Source organism: Equus przewalskii, chromosome 3, assembly GCF_037783145.1.
Source record: "Equus przewalskii isolate Varuska chromosome 3, EquPr2, whole genome shotgun sequence".
Classification (NCBI taxonomy): domain Eukaryota; kingdom Metazoa; phylum Chordata; class Mammalia; order Perissodactyla; family Equidae; genus Equus; species Equus przewalskii.
The window spans coordinates 80027370-80047234 of record NC_091833.1 but is presented as its reverse complement, the minus strand read 5'-3'; the positions used below and the strand labels follow the sequence as shown (position 1 = coordinate 80047234).

The following is a 19865-nucleotide window of genomic DNA, read 5'->3' as shown; positions in this document are numbered from 1 at the left end:
CTAAACCATCTGCAAAATGGGCCAATAATCCCCGCCTCTCAAGGATTCTGAGATAATATCAGGTTATCTATGTGTAGGGCCTGCATACAGTAAGTGCTCCAAAATGCTCTGTCCTCTCTCTCCTCTCCTGCAGATTTTGGCCCACTTTTAGCAAAATCTAAAGATGCTGGATTTCTTTAAATTCAGCGATATATAGCTCCAGCTGTAGGGACATTTTTGAATGTTGAAAATAACACTCAGGTAATATATTTGAAAATATCTATAGAAATTGTACTCTAAAATACAAGACATCACATATGATAATTTGGTAAGGAAACTGAGTTAATCGTAATTCAACTTTTATGTTCCTGAACAAAATGACTTTAGATCTTAAAGGATGTTAAAAACAAATATTGGAAAAAATTCCATTCGTTTCACCCCATACTTCCAAGGGTCAAATTCTATTTTCACTCTGAAGTTTCAAAATATCTATAAATTTCTCTTCTCTGGTGTGCAAATGTCTTACCAAATGCTAACTCGTAGCACTGTCTGTCAGTACTGCAGCCCAAGTTACTAAGAATAAAGAACATGGAGCCTTTCTACAGCAGTGCTATTTGAATAAATATTCTGGGGAAAGCACTTTGAGAACTGACGGTATTTCTAAAGATTTCTTAGTAATGATAATTTCTCCCAGCATGAGCAAGAATAGAAATTTGTACATCAGAATAAATGGATAATGTGTCCTAGCAACCTGGAATTTCAAACTTTTTATTAGTCTTCCTCTGCATTTGGCACATCTGAGGGGAGAAACACAAACATCATTAAACAGAGAATTTATGTGTAAGATGTGAAGTATAAGAACTCTTAATTTTCTACTGCAGCTGAGTAACCCTTTGTCTGGAGTGTTGATTGGCATACACAAAATGAAATGTGCAATCAAATTATGGCCTGACAAGTTTTATTTACCCAAAGGAAGTCTTAATTCTTGTTGTTGATTTTTTTCTATTTCAGTTAGCTTACATATAAAGCTAGTACATTTATGCAACTATGTCAAATTTATGAAACTTATTTCTCCTTTTATTTATCACCCTACTTCAAAAGAAGAAAGAAAATAAACAAAGAAATGCATACAATGCTTAATTATTTATTTGGCTGGGTAAGAGTCAACAGGGGGAACTAATTTATAGGGATTATCTAGAATTCTTTATTACCTTAATTTAAACTGTAGTTGATTTCTCCTCCTAAAGAATGATTTCCTTTCTTTCTGAACCAAAGACCGTTATAAAGATTAAATGAAATAACATATGTTCAGTACTGGCATAGAGCAAGTTTTCAATAAATGTTGCTTCTCTTTTCAGCCCCTTCCAATAGTCATCATGCCTGTTGACAGCAGAACAAGTAGCTCTCAAATTTCAAAGCATATCAGAATCATCCTGGAAATTTGTGAACTATACCACCACCTGGTTCCCACTTTGGCACCATAGGATTAGAATTTCCAGGACTAGATCTAACAAGTTCTGATGGACACCGGATCTCAAAACCACTGATTATTGCTTTGTTTAAGTCAGAGCCTACAACAATTTCTGGGTTGGTTTCTTTGGCTCCCATGTCTTGAACGAATTCTGCATCAAATATAAAGAGAAATTTGGAGCTAGACAGGAACCTGGGGAGTATTTATTCCAACTCCATCTTTTGCAGCTGAAACTGAATCCCAGAAAGTCTAAGTGACTTGCCAAGGACATCCACTTGGTGGCTGTGCATGATGTGGTTGTCCCTGGGCCTTGTCCCACAACAGTGCTGGCTTTGAGCATTAAGTACTTCTGGGCTTCATGTAGTAGAAACATTTACTCTGGGATTAGATTTGCCTACTTTTGCTGCTTATACAGCTCCACCCTGAAAATGTCATGCTGACCCTGTACTTTGAAGCTGTACTTTGTGCAAAAATAGCTTCCCACTTCTCCTGGCTGGCTATTTCTCACTTTTATTACCTGGTATAATTGTCCTCGCCCGGTCTCCTATGTGGTTATGTGATTCATGACTGTTATTAGCAGCAGACCTGAATGCACTTTGAAATCATGAGCAAAGATTCTTTACCAAGTACCATACAATCCCACTTGATTATTTTAATGTCTCAGAAGCATCAAAGGTTTATGTAGATACCTTTTGAAAAGATTGTTTTCTTTTTATTAACTTCAAGTCAAGTTGGCTTTTGGGAGCATTAAGTTGTCCCACTTTTTAAATATAGGGACAAAATTCATAAATGCCCACCCATCTATTTTAGAATTCTACTATATGGTCTTTGGATGAGAGACCATCATATATGATTCAGAGTGATGTTTTTGAAGTTGAATTCCTAAAATTGAGTGAGTATCTCAAGATAAGGTAGAATGAATGTGTCTCTCTTTTTCAATTCTCTGAATTGGTCTATCCCACTTGTGGGTCAAATTACTCTTCCTGGAAACTAGTCCCTCTCAGGCTGTCCTTTTGTGCTTTGGGAGCTATCCCCAGGGTGTACTTCTCATCTTCCCACCTGTGCCTCTTGCTGTGGCCTTGTCTGCGGCTGCCCCTCATGGGATTCTTCTGTTGGTTGAGTCTTCTCCTGCTAACTGATGCTCTTCCCACCACTGTGTGTAGGTGAAGGGGATGCTGCTTACAATCCTGCCTCTTCATCCCCTGTGCCTCTATTGTGAGGATAGTTTCCTGAAGCTTTGATAATAATGAAACAGATGTACAGTGCAGCAGAGAAAGACCAGACCAGTACTGTTTCTCTAATAGGGCTTAGGCTCCCTGCTTAGCCCCAGCTCTCTCCTCACGACGCTGGGGCAGTGAAGGTTCTAAATGCTTCAGGGTTTGTGTCAACTATCTTCCACCCCTAGAGAGAAAAGGAAGTTTCTTCTTCACTTGTGTCTTCGGCCTACTTGTCTTAGACAATTAACCTGCTGCCTGAATGATTGAGAGTTGCAAACGCTCATTCCCTGCCAAGGAAACTATACAGAGAGAATCTGGCCCGGTGGCCGCGACAAGATAATCCTTCATGGCCTGATGTTAGTATATTTACCCAAAGCTACATTATTCAGTCTCAAATAAAACCACATATGAAGTATCAAGAACCCAATCCAAGTTTAGTTGTTCCAAGTTTAATCCAGATAACTCCATCTCTTTTCTTTAAGGGTTCATAAACGGGTAGAGTTAGATGTCTAGTCTTCCCTGAAGTCATTTTGTTATACAGAGAAACATCCCTCAGTAACTCTTTTCTGAGTATGGAAATAAAAGTACCTTCACTGTGAAAGCCATGCTCTGGGGATCCCTCCCCACCATGCCCTCCATGCACGTTCCTCCCAAAGCTGCAGGCCTGGTTGGACAAGGAAGCCCAGTGGGAAAGTCCCTAGAGGTCAGCCTCCTGGGACACAGAGCACAGCAGAAAAGGGCAGAGAATGGATTTGAGGGGACAAAGGGAGAATAATCAGCACAGGGCCTGAGGTAGGAGTATGTAGGGAGGTTCTGATTCCCTGCTGGAAACTCTAGAACTCAACCAACACCTGGGATTTTCCTGAAGACTGGATTCCTGACTGTGAACTGCTGTGTCTGCGTGTGTGTGTGTGTACGGTGTGTGTGTGTGTGTACGTGTGTGTGTGTGTACGTGTGTGTGTGTACGTGTGTGTGTCTGCGTGTGTGTGTGTGTACGTGTGTGTGTCTGCGTGTGTGTGTGTGTACGTGTGTGTGTACGTGTGTGTGTGTACGTGTGTGTGTGTCTCTGTGTGTATGTATATGGGTTTGTCTATGTGTGTGTGTCTTTGTATTTATGCGTGAGTATATGTACGTCCGTGCGTGTCCCTGTATATATCTGTGTATATATGTCTCTGTATATGTATGTGTGTGTCTGTCTCTGTATGTATTATGTGTCCCCCTGTATGTCTGTGTGTATATATCTGTCTGTGTGTGTTTCCCTGAAAGCAGGGGCTTTGGCTGGGACCGAGAAGAGAGGAACTTCTGGGACAGAAGACTCAGAACTCACACACTGTGATGGTTTTGAGTCTGTGAGGCAGTGGACGGCCCATCTTGGGGGCTGCCCGGCACCCAGGAAAGGGGCCTTGGGAGTCTAAATGACTGTGACTTTGTTTATGCAAGGCCAATCTTGGCATGGCGCAATAGGATTATCCTTCTTAGAAGAATCATCAGGCCAGTACTACCCCTGATACTTGAGGGGCCCAGGGCAATAGCATAAACGAAAGCCTGCATACCGTATAATTCTAAATATTCAGAAATTGTAAATCAGCAACATTGCAGCCTAGCCCTTGTACCCAACATAGCCGCGGTGCTCCCCAGGGGTTGTCTTTGCTGGAGGCTAAAGGAGCCACACCCTCCCCCTCCCTGCCTGCAAGTAGTCGCCCAGCTCTCCTGGGGGCGCAGGACAGACAGGCCAGGGCAGAACAGGGGCTGGGCGCAGACTCCTGTGAGTGAGTTCACCAGCCTGAACCAAGGACAGTCACTGACCTGGGCCAAGCTTCCTGGGGGGTTATCAGCTCTCAGTACCTCCGCCACTAAAGCAGAAGGACCCTATTGTCGAATTGCTTTGGGAAATTCCACATACCAACTCCCCCGCTCACCCTCTTGGAGATTCACAATTTATATTACAGCATATAGTAAAGATTCTGACAGGTCGTATGATGAGAAAATCTGCTTAACTTTGTTTAACTCAGCCTTTCCTGAATGGAGCACTTTTTTCGGGAACCTTCCTTCCTTAAGCCTGGGTAATTACTCCCAGCACCAGAGTTCTCCAGCACACCTAAGGAATTGCTTTTTTTGGAAGAGTTTTGCAGTGGACTGAATGACTAACACTCCTCAGTTTGTAGCACGTAACTACCCTCCGGTCATGCGAGGCCCCTCTCTCGTCCATTCATTTGCTTATCCAGAGCTGACTCACCACTGGGCACAGTATGCACAGTGTGTCAGAGCTCGCAATACTTTTCGGGGCCCACAAAAATGGTTTAATTTCTTTTGAATCAGAAGTAAAAATGTGCTTTCAGGTCAAAGAAGATGTTTTCATATGTAATAATATATTTCTCTTTATGCCAATGCAGTTGTAAAACATGATTTTTAATACTTTTCTTACCCATGAAAGGATCCACGAATGCAAACGGCCTAAGGGCCCAAGGAAATAAGAATAGGGCCCTGCATTTACTTGTCTCTTTTACCCTCTATCTCAGTTCTATCGTCCTCAATAAGCAACCCTGTTAATGTGTATATTTATTTCTATTTGAATGGGATTTTTTATTTGTTTGTTTTTAGGAAGATCAGCCCTGAGCTCACATCTGCTGCCAATCCTCCTCTTTTTGCTGAGGAAGACTGGCCCTGAGCTAACATCCGTGCCCATCTTCCTCCACTTTATATGTGGGACACCTGCCACAGCATGGCCTGCCAAGCTGTGCCATGTCCAAACCTGGGATCTGACCCAGCAAATCCCGAGCCACCAAGCTGAATGTGCGAACTTAACCGCTGCACCACTGGGCTGGCCCCTAAATGTGTTTTTGAAAAATGTATATTGTTGCTTTGTGTAAAGTATTTTTCATTTAAGTGATATTGTAGTGTTCTGTTTCCTGCTTTTTTCACTAAGCACCATGTTTCTTTGAGGAAGATTAGCCCTGAGCTAACATCTGCCACCAACCCTCCTCTTTTTGCTGAGGAAGACTGGCCCTGAGCTAACATTCGTGCCCATCTTCCTCTACTTTATATGTGGGACTCCTACCACAGCATGGCTTCCCAAGCGGTGCATAGGTTCACGCCTGGGATCTGAACCAGTGAACCCCGGGCCACAGAAGCAGAACATGCGAACTTAACCGCTGTGGCACCTGGCCGGCCCCAGCACCATGTTGTTAAGATCAATCCATGGTGCTATAATTATGTAAGTATGTCCGGCTCATTGCTTTTACCTGCTGCAAAATACTCCGTCGTGTGCCCGCAGCTTTTATCCATCACTCTCCCAGAGATGCACTTTCAGGTCTCTAGCTCCCAGCCACCGTGGTGCTGCAGTGACCCGCCATGCAGGTTTCCCTCGTGGACCTGGATGGGAGTGTCCCCAGGATATATCGCAGCAGTTAAGTTCTGAGCCAGAGGGTACACACATACTTAATTTGGCTAAGTAATACCAAAAGGCTCTCTGGAGGAAATGCTGTTTTCATATTTTTCTCTTTTTGCACTAGTAATGCCAGGGTTCACTATCAGTATGTTAGCTGCATAAAATAAATTGGGTAGATTTTTAAAATATTCTGAAGCAATTTATATTGCATGAGAATTAACTTCTTTGAAAGTGTGAGAATACAGGCAGTATGACAGTGTTGCTTGGTGCTAAAGCCCATTTGTATAGGCAATTCTCTGAAAGTGTTTTCAATTTCTTCCTTGGGTATTGGTTCTAATTTTTTTTTTTTGAGGAAGATTAGCTCTGAGCTAACGTCTGCGGCCAATCCTCCTCTTTTTGCTGAGGAAGACTGAGCTAACATCCGTGCCCATCTTCCTCCACTTTATATGTGGGACACCTGCTACAGCATGACCTGCCAAGCTGTGCCATGTCTGAACCCAGGATCTGAACCAGCGAACCCCGGGCCACCAAGCTGAACATGTGAAATTAACTGCTGTGCCACCGGGCCGGCCCCCTTTTTTTTTTTTAAAGATTGGTACCTGAGCTAACATCTGATGCCAATCTTTTTTTTCCTCTTCTTCTTCCCAAAGCCCCCCAGTACATAGTTGCATATTCTAGTTGTGAGTGCCTCTGGTTGTGCTATGTGGGGCGCCACCTCAGCATGGCCTGATGAGAGGTGCCATGTCCACGCCCAGGATCAGAACCAGCGAAACCCCAGACCATCGAAGCGGAGCCTGCAAACCTAACCACTCGGCCACGAGGCGGCCCTGGTTCTAGTAAATTTTAATGGTTCTCAATCTGATGTTGGCACCTAGGCAGGAATTACTGGGTCCATGTGATACCAAGATGTATCTTTCTGTTATTTATTACTTTGTAACTTGCTGTAATACCTGAGGAGGATGCTCTGTGCGCAGTGGATGCTCAGCAACACTTGATGGACTTGCAGTTAAGTGGCTTCCAAATGCACGGAGTAGAATTTCATTCTCTGTATGTCACATAAGCCTGCTCTGGTCAATGAATGGGCTTTTTCCCTTTTTTTCATGCTCTCAAGTATTTTGCTTTTAAATTGACAGTGATGTCATGTACTTTTTGGCATTAGTTTGGCATATAGATATATATATATATAAATTCTCAAGGATTTTTCCCTCCTGAGCAAGCCAAGGCTGGCAAATTACTTCTTATAAATCAAGTGATACTTTTGGAGTCTGAATCATTCTGACTATCCAGAGAACATTTCTTTCCTTCCTTAATAATAGTCATTCCAAAATTGAACTTGTGTCACAAAACTGTCCTTTTCTGAATCTGTTTCAGGAACAACTAGTTCAGTGAGTGTGTGCCCCGTTCCTGACTAGTCACTGTGGTTAAGATTAGCACGTTTCCAAAAAGGAAGCTAAGCCTAAAAATAATTTAAAAAGTAAATCTTTTTCATTTCTCAAGTTTACTTGCCAAGTTACGTTACACAGGTATCCTCCATTTTAAACAAGCCCACTGGGGCTGGCCCAGTGGTGCAGTGGTTAAATGCGCACGTTCGGCTTCTCCGTGGCCCGGGGTTCGCCGGTTCAGATCCCCACCGCGGACATGGCACTGCTTGTCAAGCCATGCTGTGGTAGGCGTTCCACATATAAAGTAGAGGAAGATGGGCATGGATGTGAGCTCAGGGCCAGTCTTCCTCAGCAAAAAGAGGAGGACTGGCAGTAGTTAGCTCAGGGCTAATCTTCCTCAAAAAAAACAAAAAACAAGCCCACTGTACCTATGTTAAAATGTATGCAATCATGTAGAGGGATGCTCAAGGGTCTTCTGAAGAGTTTTTAATTGGATCTAACAAATGATTCCCTCCTCCCACCCGAGAAGTATACCACTAATTTTCTTAGTCGTTGAGAGAATAAGATTCACGCTTCAGATATTAATACTATAACTTATTTTGCTGGAATACAATTATTATATAAAAGAAAAGATATGACAGTTGGATACTAGGATCCAAAGTGTCTCAGATGCCAAAGTTTTTCCCTTTCTCTGACATTTTCCAAAAGTAACCCAAAATCCTAGATGTTTGAGAAAAGTTTCCAGAAGAAAATCCTGATATGAAAGCAACTTTGTGGACTTCATCTCATTAATTCTGGGAAGAAAAGCACACAGTCCATTTTCTAATCTTAATTTGTTGTGCTTGAGTATCTTGTGGCGGCTTTTGGTATCAGTGGGAATTTGGTGCCTTAATCTATTAAATGATTCAGCAAGCATTTATTACTTTAATTATTTATTTACATTTATTTATTCCAACAGAGACATCTACTCTATATCAGGGATACAGTGGTGGACAAGTTCAACCACAAAAAACAGTCCCTGACCTTCTCAAGCTTACATGCTAAGAGAGGGAATAGACAGCCAAGAAACAAAGGATCCAGGACTGTTAGAGCTCCTTGGGGCTGCTGTGTAGAGCCTGGAATGTGATGGGGGGGTGACAGGGAGGGGTGAAGAGCAGTAACAGTGACAGCAGACAGAGATGACCAAGACAGACAAATGGTGGTTCGGATGAGAATGGTAGCAGCGGAGATGGAGAGAAATGGACAGATTTGGAATATAATTTGAAATGGAGCTACACATCTCAAGGAGACTGTTTTATGTCAGGCCGCTTAGGTTAGGCTCCCTGGAAACAGACTCCGAGGTGGAGATGGGGGCCGGAGTTTCTTGAGGCGTGCTCTTGGAACACCTTAAAGGAGTGAGGAAAGTGTAACCGTGGGCTCTCCAAGACCATTTCAACTGACCCCATCTTATCAACAGAGTAATTAAGAGTTGTCTTTCAGGAACTAAGGCCCCTTGTCCAGTTCAGGCCAGGTGAGACCACCAATCCATCAACGGGGCCTGCACAAATGCTTGATAAGTGACCTTTTTGACATCAAGGAGCTGAAAACTCCACCCTTAGATCGTGGTAGGACTCCGTTTTGTGAACACGCATCCTCTGAAGAAGCGTGCAGCTTGACTGCGCGTGCACAGATCATCAGCCACCTCACCTCGCCTCACCTGCAGTCTTCTGTCTCCACCCTTTAGACCACACTGCTCTTCATCCCATAAATTGTGCGCCAAGCCCTGGATGGAGGGGACAGATCTGAGGGCACGTGCCCCCTGTCTCTTTGCAGATTAATCTTACAAAATAAAGCTACATTTCTTTTCCCAAAAACTGATGCCACGATAATTGTCTTTTTTAATGTGCATCAGGCAAGAGAACCTCAATTTTGTACGGCAACAAAAGCAGAGTAGGGTAGACGGAGAAGTGGAAATGCACTCATGACAGAGGCCTCAGCTGATGTCAGAGGGAGATCTGAAGCTGAATGGCCCTTCTGATATGGCCCAAAGTGAAGCAAGGAAAGGATAGGTCTTTGTCCCCTCCCGGACCAGTCATTAGAAACGGGCTGCTCCTGGAGAGAGGACATGACCTTGGGCAAGGCAGCTCCCTTCAGAGGAGGGCAATTCCTGGAGAGAGACTCAGCTGGGAGTTGTCAGGAGCCAACGCTACCAGTGGCTGGGGAAATGAGAGCCTAGATCCTAAACTGAGCATTTGGGTGGCTCATCCCACCATCCACTGGAGTACCCATAACCCTCACTTACAGAGGAAGTGGATAAGATGCTGTATTTGGACCCAGGCTGATGAAATGCTAATCTCTCATTTTAGATTCTCAAATTTGAGTGAGCATCAGAATCACCTGAGAAGTAACGTGCAGATTGCTAGACCCAATCCCTCAGGAGACTGATTCAGAGGTCTGTGGTGTGACCAGAGAATCTTCGGTATTAACGAGTATTTTAGGTTATTCTTATGTGGGAACCTGCAGATATCACTGTGAGCGAAAAAAGCATCTCACAGGATTCTGTGAATCCCCACAGATTCTGTCAGAATTCTAAGAAGCCCCCAAGATTTCCTGCCCCTCGTGTACACACCCCACACAATCCCAGGATTGTGAGTTTGGTGGATTTCACTCCTGTGATTAGATTGTATTATATGGCACAGTTGATCTTAAAGTAGGGAGATTGGTCCAGGTGGGCCTGACCTGATCATACAAACTCTTTAAAAGTGGAGAGTTTTCTCTGGCTGGTGGCAGAAGAGGGTGTCAGAGATGAGAAGAGCCAGTAGTGTTCAATGTGCTGTTGATGGCTCGAAGGGGAGGGAGTGGTAAGGAATGTGGGCAGCCTCTAGGAATGGCTTTCAGAATGGCTCCCAGCTGACAGACAGCCATGAAGCAGGGACCTCAGTCCTACAACAGCAAGGACCTGGATTCTACCGTGACAAGAATGATCTTGGAAATGACTTTTTCTCAGTGTCAGTTGACACTTTGATTAGAGCCTTGTGATACCCAGAGCAGAGAGCCCAACCACAGGCGTGCTGGACTCTGACCTACAGATCTGAGCGAATAAATGGGTGTTATTTTAAGCCACTGAGTTGGCAGTATTTGTTATGCAGCAATGGAAAATCAATATAAAAACCATTGCATTAAGCACATCCTGGAGACAGAACAGAGTAGAAATAAAGAGACTTGATTCTACCACTAGCTGTATAGGTGAGAGCATGGCAGAGAAGGGAACCTCCCTTGAGGTTCTTCCTGGTAAAATGGAGGTGACATGCCCACTCTGCCTGCCTCATGGAATTGTGGGGGGATGCAAATCAGGTACAAGCATAAGATATGAAGAACTGAATCGTTATTACAATGTGAGCTCCAGGACTTTCATAGATTCTTCATAGGGATTCCTCTAAATTGAATGTATAGGTTTTTAAATGAAAAAATTTTTTTCTGCTTTTTTCTCCCCAAATCCTCCCAGTACATAGTTGTATATTTTTAGTTGTCGGTTCTTCCGGTTGTGCTATGTGGAACACCACCTCAGCGTGGCCTGACAAGCGGTGCCATGTCCACGTCCAGGATCCGAACCAGCGAAACCCTGGGCATCGGAAGCAGAGCATGGGAACTTACCCACTCGGCCACGGGGGCCAGCCCTGAAAAATTTCTTTGCATCCCAAAGATATACAGAAAGTACTTCTCCTGACATTAAAACAAATAATAGAGTACCAAGCTACCCACTGGGGCTTGCCCGCCACGTGCCAACAGACTGTGGTACCCCAGTGAGCATAGATTCAAGTGCACACGGATCCTGGGAATCCTCTTCCTTGCACCTCATAAGGCTGGGTCAAGACCCTGTTAATGGGAGCAACAGGAGGCCGAGCGGGGGTCAACAGGGAGTGGAGTTACTGTATCAATCAGGATCCAGCCAGGAAATCAGAAGCCACATTAGCTATTACAACAGAGAGAATATAATGTAGAGAATACGTGTCCACTGAAGGAGCAAGAGGAAACACTGGCGTGAACAGAAATAGCTACAGGAGTAGCTACTGCCTCCTGCTGCTGGACCAAAAGGAAGAGGTTGGGATCATCAGAGTCTAGAAATTCAGAGGAGGGGCCTCTTGGAGCTGGGATGCAGATCTTTGAGGGAGAAGCCACGCCCTATGGGTGCTGTTTCTGAGTATCATGAAAAAGCTGGAGTCTGGAGCAATTGCCACTGGGGCAAACAGCGCTGCTAGCCGTGGACTCTCTCTAGTACCCTCTATGGGCAGAACCCAATAGAGGAGCAAGCAGGCAAAAGAAAAGTATCATTTGCAGAGTCCAGCCACAGCATCGCAAAGCAGTTTATGAAAGGGTGGGTTTGGAGCTGAGAAACAATACCTTCATAACCAGCACAGGTGGTTTCCAATGCAGCCAGAGACGCCCAGGCTCACCCGCAGGACTCAAAGACGGTGTCTGGGGTAGCGAGTGAGAGGGTTGGCTTATTATCAACTCCCCTTTTGCCCTAAGAAGAGATCCACGATCTAAGGTCATCTCAAAGGAACAGCTTTCTCTCACGATGGAAACCCTGGGATGGAGATAGAGGCGTAGGGTGGGGCTCGAGAGTACTTGTTAGTCAAGTTCCTGTGAATGATGTTCTCCTGCAGAGCTGGGCTGATGGACTAAGCTTTTGCTAGAATCTCTAACAAGGTGGCTTGTCCCCTGGAGGGCACAGAGAAGAATGCCAGGAAGGGTATGAAACTATAGGAAAATCATTGTGCATTTTCTTGGAATTTCCATTTTTTCTGGAAAGTTTTTAGGGAAAATACTTTCATATTAAGAAAATGTTTTACATAATGGGGTACAAGATTTACTTTTAAAGATAATGTATCAGATATCGAAGCAATGTGTGTTTGCAGTAGGCCACTTCAACTGCCACCTCTCCTCCCAGAGCCCTTGATAAGTTTGGGAATCACTCCTAGTATCAAGATCTGTCATCTGAATTTTTTAACACTCAAGGAGGGGGTCTTTTTGTCTGAAAAGGACTATTTATAGTATCTTTTTTTTGTATTTGAAATTACAAATATTTAAAAGTTAATTTTCCTAAGCTTTATGTTAAATTCAGAAATCTGGTTAGACTTTTTGTAAACTTAATAAACAAGAACAATCATCTTTAATCCTTCTCAGATTAATGTTAGATTAACTCAATTTGAACAGATTAAATTCTCCCAAACATTGGTCCCACTTACAAACTTAATTAAATCCCCTGAAACATTTTAAACTGCATTTATACATATAATATATTTAATTTTCTTAAGTGCTTCAAATGGCCAACAAGGCTAGTTTATGACCTAACAAGTGAAACTTTTCTAAGCACTTAGATAACTCTTGTACATTCAGTAAATTAAATTAAATATGGTTATCTTTTTGTTCTTTTAAATGCTTCGATATTTGTTAAATATTTCTTTGTCTTTTTTTAAGAGGAAGGAGAACAAGCTCTGTCTCTTCTTTTTTGAAGATTGGCACCTGAGCTGACATCTGTTGCCAATCTTCTTTTCTTCTTCTTCCTCTTCCTCTTCCTCTTCTTCTCCCCAAAGCCCCCCAGCATATAGTTGTATATTCTAGTTGTGAGTGCCTCTGGTTGTGCTACGTGGGATGCCTCCTCAGCATGGCCTGATGAGCAGTGCCATGTCCACCCCCAGGATGAGAACCCGCGAAGCCCTGGGCCGCCGAAGTGGAGGAGCGCGCGAACTTAACCACTCAGCCACGGGGCCGGTCCCTCTTTTGCTTTCCAACCTAAAATTACAAGTCAAAAACCAATTGCACCTTCCAACTGAAGTCACGAGCTAATCCATCAGATTTTCTAATCTGTCATATCTCTACACTTTGAATAACCCTTTAAATAATACCTGCAGATTGTCCTAGGGATTACAAAACCGCTTCCTGCAGTGAATATGAAGCTGTTAGCTCTACGGCTTTGAGTTGCTTCTTCATCTCTATTCTATTCTAGTCTTTTCCAGGGTTAAAAGGCATTCACCCAATTACAGGGAGCAATTGTACCATCTTGGATGGGTCCAGATTACAGGAATAACCATTCCTGACTATGACATTGTTGGGATTTAGACCAGGCTCCATGTCACAGACCCTTTTTATAACATTTGTGGAGATGGAGTTTTGCAACCCCCTCTGGGGGTTTAACCAATTTATTTTCTGGCTCCTTCAGTTCTATATTCTTCCCTTTTCTTCTCTTCTCTGATATTTTAGCACCTTCTCTTGTCTGAGTCTGGTCACAGTTTAAAGACATTTTAATTTCTTATCTTCCGGCTCTTCCAACAGAGCATTGTATTCTTGCTAGCAGCAAGATGGCAGATGTGGGTACCAGTGGGAGATGGCCTTCAATCTCTGCCTCCGGACATAACCTCAGGTGCAAAAAATAAATGCTTACTCAATGCAAATGAGCCAGTGCATTCACTGGAGGAGCAAGGAGAAGCACGAGTCAGCATCCCTCTCCCACTCTTATTTTCCTTCCCGTTGTTGCCATTGAAGGGATGTAAAATTTGTGCTAATCAGGCAGGGCAGAAGAGAATAAGCGGGGCCGGCCCCGTGGCCGACTGGTTGGGTTCACGCACTCCGCTTCGGCAGCCCAGGATTTGGCTAGACCTGATCCTGGGCACAGACATGGCACCGCTCATCAGGCTATGCTGAGGTGATGTCCCACATGCCACAACTAGAGAGACCCACAACTAGAATACACAACTATGTACTGGGGGCAATTTGGGGAGAAGAAGGTACAGTAAAAAATTAAAACAAACAAACAAACAAAAAAAGAAGAGAATAAGGGGCTTGGCTCTAAAAACGCCTCCTGACATATCCCAGGAGGGGTTAGAGCTTGGGGTATGGCTTCAAACAGATGGGGATTTGAATCTTGTGCCCACTACTTGAGAAAAGCATGACTATGGGAAAGTCATCAAACCTCTCCTATCCTATTTTCTCAACCTTAAAGTACCCAATTCACGGGATTATTGTTATAATCCTTTGAAATTATGTACATAAAGCAGACAGCATTTGGGTCCTGGCACATGGTTTACTGCAATGCCAATTTATCGATTCACTTTTGTAGTCCATATACATCTTGCTCAGTGTGCTTTCCCCAGCACCTAGTGATAAGGATCCAGGCTGCCCCAGGGAGAGAAGCCAAGGTGTCCTGGCCTACATGCCGATCTATACCACCCTCCAGGAAGTACAGGACGTCCTGACCCGATTCATCCTGACCTGATTCATCCTTACCTGATTCATATCTAAAGTTATATGACCACCCGATAACTAGACCCCACCTGCACTGATACCATTTTAGTGACTTTTTTACATGATCTTTTGTTTGTCTAGTAAAAAATAACTCACATACCTGTGCCTTATAAATTTAGCCCTACCCTCAACCCATTGCAGCTCTTCACTGCCCCTGGGTCCTGTCCCCATGCTATTCTGAGAATAAAGGAGCACCAATACCAGACTTTGAGAGTCCAAGAAATCTTTCCTTCGACTCTTCGGCTCACCGAGCCCGCATCACCTAGCTCAGGGCCTGGTACCAGGACTAGTTTGGGCTATCCTATCCATGACAATATGTGGGCCATTCTTCTTCAGCTGCTGGAGCTGTTGATGTTGGATATTACTTGTACCTGAACGACTTGCTTAGGGGCTGTATATGGAGCATTGGTGCTACGTCAGTGCTATGGTGACTGTTTTGTGTAATGCATGTTTACGCTGTTGGAATAAGGGCAAAGCCACAGTGATGTGTATAAGGAGTGAGGTCATACCTGAGGGCGGGACCTCTATTCCGGAATTGGGTTGGAGAAGTGTAGGTGGGTGGCAGAATGGGGATCTTTCTTTCTCTTGGACTTGACCACGGAGATGTCAAGATGACTGGGGTGAGACTGTGAGCAGGAGGTCTTTACATGACACCCTCTGCATGGCCTCCTTCTCTCTTGAGTCCCCACCCTACCTTATTCTAATTGCCACGTGAGATAGCGACACTGGCTCCAACGGCCTGGGACCTCTCCTCTCTCTTGGCCCTTAACCTGTGACCCCGGATTCTCGGCTTCATAGCTGTTGATTCTTTGTTTCAGGGAGCTGTCGTGGGAGTTGTAGGAGGGTTAGCAGCACGCTATTGTTGGAACTGGAGCAGGGACGAAGTGAATGCTCTCCTCACTAGATGCCAGTAGCAGCTCTCCAGTTGTAACTGTAAAAAATGTCTCCAGGGGCCAGCCCAGTGGCGTAGCAGTTAAGTGCACACGTTCCACTTTGGCGGCTTGGGGTTCACTGGTTTGGGTCCAGGTGCGGACATGGCACCATTCAGCAAGCCATGCTGTGGCAGGTGTCCCACATATAAAGTAGAGGAAGATGGGCACGGATGTTAGCTCAGGGCCAGTCTTCCTCAGCAAAAAAGAGGAAGATTGGCAGCAGATGTTAGCTCAGGGCTAATCTTCCTCAAAAAAAAAAAAGTCTCTAGACATTGCCAAGTGTTTCCCAGGGAAATACGGTTGAGAACCGCTGAACTAGACTTGTTTCGTAGGTTTTCTGTGTTTACTTCCCCTGTGTGCACTTTGACATTTTGTAAAGTCTTCTCAAAAATTCTATCCTTTCTCAACTGTGCTAAGGAGTAAGGAAGTGTTTCCTGGATATGCACAAACCAGGTCCTTACAGGAGGAACAAGCAGACCTTGGAAGTGACTCGGGTTGATGGTGACCATAGGCATCAAAGCGAAAGAATCTTGAGGAAATGAAACACACCTGTTTCCCGCCTGCAGCTTCTCTTCAGACTTTGACACTTTGAGAGGGATGGTGGTTTTGCTTATGTCATTCCTCTCATGAGTTTTTAGATTGTTTTTTTCACTAGAGGCAGGTGCACATTCCAGAAGTTCTGAATAAATGTTGCGCCACTTTACTGAGTCCTAATTAGAGCTGAGTTTTATAGTTTTTAACTGGGAGGGGAAAAGACAAAGGGTAAAAGTTTAACATGGCTGAAAGCCCAAGAAATAAATTTGCAAAGCCCTTTATGGCCTTTCCAGCTATAGCAGAAATTAAGAGAGAATGACGGTGCCGCTTCCTGATGGCCAAGCATCTGGAAATGTTTTTGCCTTGTTTTCGTGGGCACCATGGTTGACTCACAAGGGACCGCCCCCCCCGGCATCTTTTACATGGAGTACTACTTGCAACTCGTTGGCACAAAGAAGATTTACGAATCTTTCAGTCCCCGCACTTTCCTTTCTTTGTCTTGTGAAACATCCCATCCAGGCCCTGAAATGTGAGCCAACATAACAACACAGTGGGGTGGCGTGCAAAGCAGGTGCGAAGTTTTGGAAAACTTTGCCAATACAAGTATCTCTGGACAGATGACAACTCAATAAATGTGTGTCCTAGGGCTAATAGGAATTTTTTAAACTTGAAATATTGTGGAATAGGTAAGGGTTTAGCTACGGGACAGTTTTCATATTAAGTTGAGTTCAAGAAACATTATTAAATGATGCAAGGGTTTGGGCTAGACATTGGATAGGGGAGGGGAGGTTGGTCAGGCAAGATTGCTTTCGGGAACACACTCAATTTGTAAGGGAGTGAAGTCAGGCATGAATATAACTATGATGTACTTTAATACTCTGTAGCTGGCCAAAGGCTATGGGAGAGACGAGGAGGGAAGAGACTCTTTCTGGTCCAGAAGGATGTGAGATGGCCCCGTGGAGGAGGAAGCATTTGAGCTGAGTCCTGAAGCTGTGTAGGAATTTGTCAAATGGCTGGCGGTGGATGGGCCCTGCCGCAGGGAAGAACGGAATAGGATAAGCAAGGGAACAGAGACGGGAAGGAGCAGGACATTGGCGTTTAAGATAGGTTAAAGTGGTGCTTTTTTTATCCACTACAGATAGTAGTGGAAGATAAGGCTGGATAGACACATAATAGGTGTTCAATAAATATCTGTTAAATGAATACATTAAAAGTACGTTGTAGTCGTATTACAGAGGCTTTGAATGCCAAATTAAAGGGTTTGGACTTTCTCCTGTAAGCAGTGTGGGGCAGAGAGCGTTGAAAACTTTCGAGCAGGAAGGTAACATCAGATTTTTACTTTAGGAAGATTAAATTGGCAAATGCAGGTAGCACGGATTGCAGCAGAGTTTCCAAAATATGGTAGGTGCACCACTGGTGGTACACAGGATGATTTTAGGTGGGCTGTGCAGGGCTGACGCTCAGCTGGTAAGAAACGACAGAGACCTACTGCTCGATCAGGGCACCTCTGCCATCTGGACTGTAAATGTTTCCTGTATCACCCCTAGGCACATGGACACATTTAAAGTGTTAATAGTTATATTCAACTGTGAACTTAAAAACTACTGTATAATATAAAATTTTCTCTTAAAACACATTTATTTATGAAGAAAAATGAGTTAATGTAAAGAAAAAATTAAATAATAGAATATAGGTGGTGTAGGGGATCAGAATTAGCCACCCCAAAATGTGTCTCTTTGCCTTGACTATTTTTTTTTTGCTGAAGATTTGCCTTGAGCTAACATCTGTGCCAATCTTCCTCTATTTTGTATGTGGATCACTGCCACAGCATGGCTGCCAGTGGGTGGTGCAGGTCTCTGCCCAGAAACCGAACCCAGGCCACCAAAGCAGAGCACGCCAAACTTAACTACTAGCCCATGGGGCTGGCCCCTGCCTTGATTATTTTTAAGAACAGAAGACTCTGAAAGAAACTTTGACCTTCCCTGTAACTGCTTAAAAGAATTTAAGATAAAAGGCCTATCCCCAGGACAGGCCATCACCATAGATAACTCTAGGTATCAATAGATTGCGAGGGTCCTTGCTAAGCTCATTCTCTCTCTCTTTTTTCCCCCAGAGGAAGATTAGTCATAAGCTAACATCTGTGCCAACCTTCCTCTATTTTATGTGGGATGCCACCACAGCATGGCTTGATGAGCAGTGCATAGGTCTGCACCCAGGATCCAAACCCATGAGCCCTGGACCACCAAAGCAGACTGCATGAACTTAAACACTTGCCACCAGGCTGCCCTTATGAGCCCATTCTTATCAAAGTTCTGTCTACCAAACATATGTTTTTCCATTTCCATGTGAATTGCCTTCCTCCCCTTTGAAGACCCAAACCACTACCCCCAAAGCCCTCCTTTGTCTTGAGCTGAAGATGGTATTTAGGTGGTGGGATTCAGCCATTCTGACGAGTTACTCAGTTTTCCTGGGTTCCTTCCATGTATGCATGTTATAAAGCTGTGTTTGATTTTCTCCTGTTATTCTGTCTCATGTCAATTTAATTCTTAGACCAACCAGACGACCTAGAGGGTAGAGGAATTGTCTTCCTCCCCTTTAGTGGATAAGCAAAAGTCCTGAAGACGGCATGTGAATGGTTGAAGTTTGGGAAACACTGGATCAGAAGGACAAGAGATTAGAGGAAGATGACCGGTTAACAGCCATTTGGTCTACCTTCTGAGCAGTCAGCTAGATCATGACCAGTCTTTGGCCTGTGGTATAACAAATTTGCAGGGTTGAGCCCACCCAACATGTTTGTGTGGGGGACTGGAATTGGCCACCCCAAGATATGTCTCTTTGGCATGAGGATTATTTGGGGCTGGTTACTTTTAAAAACAACAGCAGACAGGAAAGACACGCTGAAAAGTAGAATTTACTTACCCTTTGTTAAGAGACATTTACGTTTGTAAAGGAAATCTCCATCTGTAAAGGTATCTCCCTCTCTGTACCAGGAAAAAGGGGTGATGACCTTATCTCTAGAAACTCTTAATCAATGCAGAAGGCAAGGACTTAAATCTGCATAATAACCTTACTCTTGTTTACTGTACTTGTCTGGTAATCTCCCGTAACTGACTCCCCCCACCCCCAACATCCTCCTTTGTCTTTAGCTAAAGATGATATTTAAGGTGGTGGCTTCAGCCATTTTGGCCAGTTGCTCAGGTTGCCTGAGCCTCTCCCATGTATACATGTTATAAAGCTTTGTTTAATTTTCTCCTGTTTTTCTGTCTCATGTGAATTTAATTCATTCTCCAGCCAGAAGGACCCAGAGCAGGTAGAGGAAATGTCTTCCTCCTCTACAATTGCGTTTTACCTTTACTGTGCAAGAAAAGCTCTATTCCAGTTAAAGGCATTTTAGGCATTAGGGAGCAAAGTGGAGAAAACTTGTGGGGCCAGAGGAATCCCAAAATATCAGGTTAGGTTTTTGACTATGGGAAGGCAAAAGTTAAGACCCTTTTAGACTGAATTTGTGGGGAGCGGAGGTAGCTAGAAGGAAAGTCTTTAGTCTCTTCTCTCCAAGGGTAACTGCTCACCCAGAGAACCATCCCCACCCAGCTCTGGTTGGATCTCTATCTGCCTGTGTATGCATAAACTCTCTCTCCAAGCACATGCAAGAGGTCCACCACTGTGGTTGCCCCTGGG

General features: G+C 44.1%; 1 long non-coding RNA gene across 1 annotated transcript in view; it reads left to right on the top strand.

Moving 5' to 3' along the window:
• The window catches only part of LOC139082316 (uncharacterized), a 44965-nt gene that overhangs the window by 12539 nt on the left and 12561 nt on the right, over window positions 1-19865 (top strand). The window lies entirely within an intron of this gene.